The 6830-nt window shown below is 41.1% G+C and overlaps 1 non-coding gene across 1 annotated transcript; it reads right to left on the reverse strand.

The window, feature by feature from the left end:
- Nucleotides 1-5943: 5943 nt before the first annotated feature.
- Nucleotides 5944-6062, reverse strand: LOC123688393. The gene has a single exon (XR_006749917.1). It is a non-coding gene; the product is annotated as a 5S ribosomal RNA (ribosomal RNA).
- Between the last annotated feature and the right edge of the window lie 768 nt (nucleotides 6063-6830).

Below are 6830 nucleotides of genomic sequence, written 5' to 3' on the forward strand. Positions count from 1 at the left end.
AATATATCTCTAAGTCCAGACCGATGCACCACGTAATCTCGGGCAGACCGATGCACAACGTAAATGACGATCGGGACCGGGGCGATCGGTCGTATCTGACACCGCCGGCTCGGTTCTAACATCGTCAATGAGTCGGGGTTGAAAAAAAGGACGTGAACATTATTCCTTATAAAAACCAAACCCGACCATGGATTTTGATTCTGATTGTTGATTATCGCTATTAGAACACATTAGGAGGCAACCAAATCAAATTTGAGAAAATTCCACGATCAGAAAATTTTTTTCGAAAAAAAAAAAAAAAATTCGAGGACACCTCGGTCATGGCAAGTTATTTTCCACAATCCATTCCCCAATCGACGTACATCACAGAAAAAATCATCTCTCTAACTATCCTGGTTCAAAAGTTGTATCGGAACATTTTCACGTCGAAAATATATCTCTAAGTCCAGACCGATGCACCACGTAATCTCGGGCAGACCGATGCACAACGTAAATGACGATCGGGACCGGGGCGATCGGTCGTATCTGACACCGCCGGCTCGGTTCTAACATCGTCAATGAGTCGGGGTTGAAAAAAAGGACGTGAACATTTTTCCTTATAAAAATCAAACCCGATCATGGATTTTGATTCTGATTGTTGATTATCGCTATTAGAACATATAAGGAGGCAACCAAATCAAATTTGAGAAAATTCCACGATCAGAAAATTTTTTTCGAAAAAAAAAAAAAAATCGTAATCACCTCGGTCATGGCGAGTTATTTTCCGTATTTCATTCCACAATCAACGTACAACATAGAAGAAATCATCTCTCTAACTATCCTGGTTCAAAAGTTGTATCGGAACATTTCACGTCGTAATATCTCGCCAAGTCCAGACCTCGGCGATAGGTAGTATCTGACACCGTCCGCTCGGGACTGACATCGACTTGGACTCGGGCTGATGATGGGGAGGCGTTTAAGGACGTGAACATTTTTCCTTATAAAAATTAAAGTCGACAATGAATATTGATTCTGATTACTGATTTACGCTTTAAAAACACATTAGAAGGCAACCAAATCGAATTTGAGGAAATTCCACGATCAGAAAATTTTTTTCGAAAAAAAAAAAAATCCGAAAAATATTTTTCGATTCCTATTACTGATTTACTCTTTTAGAACACATTAGGAGGCAACCAAATCAAATTTGAGAAAATTCCACAATCAGAAAATTTTTTTCGAAAAAAAAAAAAATTCGAGGACACCTCGGTCATGGCAAGTTATTTTCCACAATCCATTCCCCAATCGACGTACATCACAGAAAAAATCATCTCTCTAACTATCCTGGTTCAAAAGTTGTATCGGAACATTTTCACGTCGAAAATATATCTCTAAGTCCAGACCGATGCACAACGTAAACTAGGGCTGAACCGATGCACCACGTAATATCGGGCAGACCGATGCAGAACGTAAACTCGATCATACCGATGCTTCACGTAATCTCGATCTTACCGATGCACCACGTAAACAAGGGCAGACCGATGCAGAACGTAAAGTAGATCTTACCGATGCACCACGTAATCTCGATCTTACCGATGCACCACGTAATCTCCATCTTACCGATGCACCACGTGAACTGGATCTTACCGATGCAGAACGTGAATTGGATCTTACCGATGCACCACGTAAACTCGATCATACCGATGCACCACGTAATCTCGGGCAGACCGATGCACAACGTGAATGACGATCGGGACCGGGGCGATCGGTCGTATCTGACACCGCCGGCTCGGTTCTAACATCGTCAATGAGTCGGGGTTGAAAAAAAGGACGTGAACATTTTTCCTTATAAAAATCAAACCCGATCATGGATTTTGATTCTGATTGTTGATTATCGCTATTAGAACATATAAGGAGGCAACCAAATCAAATTTGAGAAAATTCCACGATCAGAAAATTTTTTTCGAAAAAAAAAAAAAAATCGTAATCACCTCGGTCATGGCGAGTTATTTTCCGTATTTCATTCCACAATCAACGTACAACATAGAAGAAATCATCTCTCTAACTATCCTGGTTCAAAAGTTGTATCGGAACATTTCACGTCGTAATATCTCGCCAAGTCCAGACCTCGGCGATAGGTAGTATCTGACACCGTCCGCTCGGGACTGACATCGACTTGGACTCGGGCTGATGATGGGGAGGCGTTTAAGGACGTGAACATTTTTCCTTATAAAAATTAAAGTCGACAATGAATATTGATTCTGATTACTGATTTACGCTTTAAAAACACATTAGAAGGCAACCAAATCGAATTTGAGGAAATTCCACGATCAGAAAATTTTTTTCGAAAAAAAAAAAAATCCGAAAAATATTTTTCGATTCCTATTACTGATTTACTCTTTTAGAACACATTAGGAGGCAACCAAATCAAATTTGAGAAAATTCCACAATCAGAAAATTTTTTTCGAAAAAAAAAAAAATTCGAGGACACCTCGGTCATGGCAAGTTATTTTCCACAATCCATTCCCCAATCGACGTACATCACAGAAAAAATCATCTCTCTAACTATCCTGGTTCAAAAGTTGTATCGGAACATTTTCACGTCGAAAATATATCTCTAAGTCCAGACCGATGCACAACGTAAACTAGGGCTGAACCGATGCACCACGTAATATCGGGCAGACCGATGCAGAACGTAAACTCGATCATACCGATGCTTCACGTAATCTCGATCTTACCGATGCACCACGTAAACAAGGGCAGACCGATGCAGAACGTAAAGTAGATCTTACCGATGCACCACGTAATCTCGATCTTACCGATGCACCACGTAATCTCCATCTTACCGATGCACCACGTGAACTGGATCTTACCGATGCAGAACGTGAATTGGATCTTACCGATGCACCACGTAAACTCGATCATACCGATGCACCACGTAATCTCGGGCAGACCGATGCACAACGTAAATGACGATCGGGACCGGGGCGATCGGTCGTATCTGACACCGCCGGCTCGGTTCTAACATCGTCAATGAGTCGGGGTTGAAAAAAAGGACGTGAACATTTTTCCTTATAAAAATCAAACCCGATCATGGATTTTGATTCTGATTGTTGATTATCGCTATTAGAACATATAAGGAGGCAACCAAATCAAATTTGAGAAAATTCCACGATCAGAAAATTTTTTTCGAAAAAAAAAAAAAAATCGTAATCACCTCGGTCATGGCGAGTTATTTTCCGTATTTCATTCCACAATCAACGTACAACATAGAAGAAATCATCTCTCTAACTATCCTGGTTCAAAAGTTGTATCGGAACATTTCACGTCGTAATATCTCGCCAAGTCCAGACCTCGGCGATAGGTAGTATCTGACACCGTCCGCTCGGGACTGACATCGACTTGGACTCGGGCTGATGATGGGGAGGCGTTTAAGGACGTGAACATTTTTCCTTATAAAAATTAAAGTCGACAATGAATATTGATTCTGATTACTGATTTACGCTTTAAAAACACATTAGAAGGCAACCAAATCGAATTTGAGGAAATTCCACGATCAGAAAATTTTTTTCGAAAAAAAAAAAAATCCGAAAAATATTTTTCGATTCCTATTACTGATTTACTCTTTTAGAACACATTAGGAGGCAACCAAATCAAATTTGAGAAAATTCCACAATCAGAAAATTTTTTTCGAAAAAAAAAAAAATTCGAGGACACCTCGGTCATGGCAAGTTATTTTCCACAATCCATTCCCCAATCGACGTACATCACAGAAAAAATCATCTCTCTAACTATCCTGGTTCAAAAGTTGTATCGGAACATTTTCACGTCGAAAATATATCTCTAAGTCCAGACCGATGCACAACGTAAACTAGGGCTGAACCGATGCACCACGTAATATCGGGCAGACCGATGCAGAACGTAAACTCGATCATACCGATGCTTCACGTAATCTCGATCTTACCGATGCACCACGTAAACAAGGGCAGACCGATGCAGAACGTAAAGTAGATCTTACCGATGCACCACGTAATCTCGATCTTACCGATGCACCACGTAATCTCCATCTTACCGATGCACCACGTGAACTGGATCTTACCGATGCAGAACGTGAATTGGATCTTACCGATGCACCACGTAAACTCGATCTTACCGATGCACCACGTAATCTCAATCTTACCGATGCACCACGTGAACTGGATCTTACCGATGCAGAACGTGAATTGGATCTTACCGATGCACCACGTAAACTCGATCATACCGATGCACCACGTAATCTCGGGCAGACCGATGCACAACGTGAATGACGATCGGGACCGGGGCGATCGGTCGTATCTGACACCGCCGGCTCGGTTCTAACATCGTCAATGAGTCGGGGTTGAAAAAAAGGACGTGAACATTTTTCCTTATAAAAATCAAACCCGATCATGGATTTTGATTCTGATTGTTGATTATCGCTATTAGAACATATAAGGAGGCAACCAAATCAAATTTGAGAAAATTCCACGATCAGAAAATTTTTTTCGAAAAAAAAAAAAAAAATCGTAATCACCTCGGTCATGGCGAGTTATTTTCCGTATTTCATTCCACAATCAACGTACAACATAGAAGAAATCATCTCTCTAACTATCCTGGTTCAAAAGTTGTATCGGAACATTTCACGTCGTAATATCTCGCCAAGTCCAGACCTCGGCGATAGGTAGTATCTGACACCGTCCGCTCGGGACTGACATCGACTTGGACTCGGGCTGATGATGGGGAGGCGTTTAAGGACGTGAACATTTTTCCTTATAAAAATTAAAGTCGACAATGAATATTGATTCTGATTACTGATTTACGCTTTAAAAACACATTAGAAGGCAACCAAATCGAATTTGAGGAAATTCCACGATCAGAAAATTTTTTTCGAAAAAAAAAAAAATCCGAAAAATATTTTTCGATTCCTATTACTGATTTACTCTTTTAGAACACATTAGGAGGCAACCAAATCAAATTTGAGAAAATTCCACAATCAGAAAATTTTTTTCGAAAAAAAAAAAAATTCGAGGACACCTCGGTCATGGCAAGTTATTTTCCACAATCCATTCCCCAATCGACGTACATCACAGAAAAAATCATCTCTCTAACTATCCTGGTTCAAAAGTTGTATCGGAACATTTTCACGTCGAAAATATATCTCTAAGTCCAGACCGATGCACAACGTAAACTAGGGCTGAACCGATGCACCACGTAATATCGGGCAGACCGATGCAGAACGTAAACTCGATCATACCGATGCTTCACGTAATCTCGATCTTACCGATGCACCACGTAAACAAGGGCAGACCGATGCAGAACGTAAAGTAGATCTTACCGATGCACCACGTAATCTCGATCTTACCGATGCACCACGTAATCTCCATCTTACCGATGCACCACGTGAACTGGATCTTACCGATGCAGAACGTGAATTGGATCTTACCGATGCACCACGTAAACTCGATCTTACCGATGCACCACGTAATCTCAATCTTACCGATGCACCACGTGAACTGGATCTTACCGATGCAGAACGTGAATTGGATCTTACCGATGCACCACGTAAACTCGATCTTACCGATGCACCACGTAATCTCCATCTTACCGATGCACCACGTGAACTGGATCTTACCGATGCAGAACGTGAATTGGATCTTACCGATGCACCACGTAAACTCGATCTTACCGATGCACCACGTAATCTCAATCTCACCGATGCACCACGTGAACTGGATCTTACCGATGCAGAACGTGAATTGGATCTTACCGATGCACCACGTAAACTCGATCTTACCGATGCACCACGTAATCTCGATCTTACCGATGCACCACGTAATCTCAATCTTACCGATGCATCACGTAATCTCGATCTTACCGATGCAGAACGTAAACTCGATCATACCGATGCACCACGTTATCTCGGCAGACCGATGCAGAACGTAAAAAAAAAGCTTACAGCACGCGGTGTTCCCAAGCGGTCACCCATCCAAGTACTAACCGCGCCCGACGCTGCTTGGCTTCAGTGTTCTGACGAGAACTGGCAATTTCAGCGTGGTATGGCCGTAAACAACATATATTGCGATATTTTCTATGATATCTCACTTTTTGGGAGCGGAAAGGACGTGAACGTTTTTCCTCATAAAAAATGAAATAACTTTTGGATATTAATTCTGATTGTTGATTTAAGCTTTAAGAACACATTAGGACATATCTCAATGAAATTTGAGGGATTTCCGAAATCGAAAAATATTTTTCGAAAAAAAAAAAAAATCCCAGAAGACCTCGGTCATCTCAAGTTTATTTCCATATTCTATTACACAATCAACGTACATCACAAAAGGAACCATCTCTCTAACTATCACAGTTAAATTTTTGTATCGGAACATTTCACGTCGGAATATCTCGCTAAGTCCAGACCGGGGAGATCGGTCGCATCTGACACCGTCCGCTCCGGTCTAACATCGTCTTGGAGTCGGGGTAACGATGGAGAGGCGTTTAAGGACGTGAACATTTTTCCTTATAAAAATTAAAGTCGACAATGAATATTGATTCTGATTACTGATTTACTCTTTTAGAACACATTAGAAGGCAACGCAATCAGATTTGAGGAAATTTCAAGATCAGAAAATTTTTTTCGAAAAAAAAAAAAATTCAAGAACACCTGGGTCATGGCAAGTTATTTCCCACAATCCATTCCACAATCAACGTACAACATAGAAGAAATCATCTCTCTAACTATCCTGGTTCAAAAGTTGTATCGGAACATTTCACGTCGAAATACCTCGCCAAGTCCAGACCGGGGCGATAGGTAGTATCTGACACCGTCCGCTCGGGAC

The sequence above is a fragment of the Harmonia axyridis genome, chromosome X (assembly GCF_914767665.1).
Source record: "Harmonia axyridis chromosome X, icHarAxyr1.1, whole genome shotgun sequence".
Taxonomy (NCBI): Eukaryota; Metazoa; Arthropoda; class Insecta; order Coleoptera; family Coccinellidae; genus Harmonia; species Harmonia axyridis.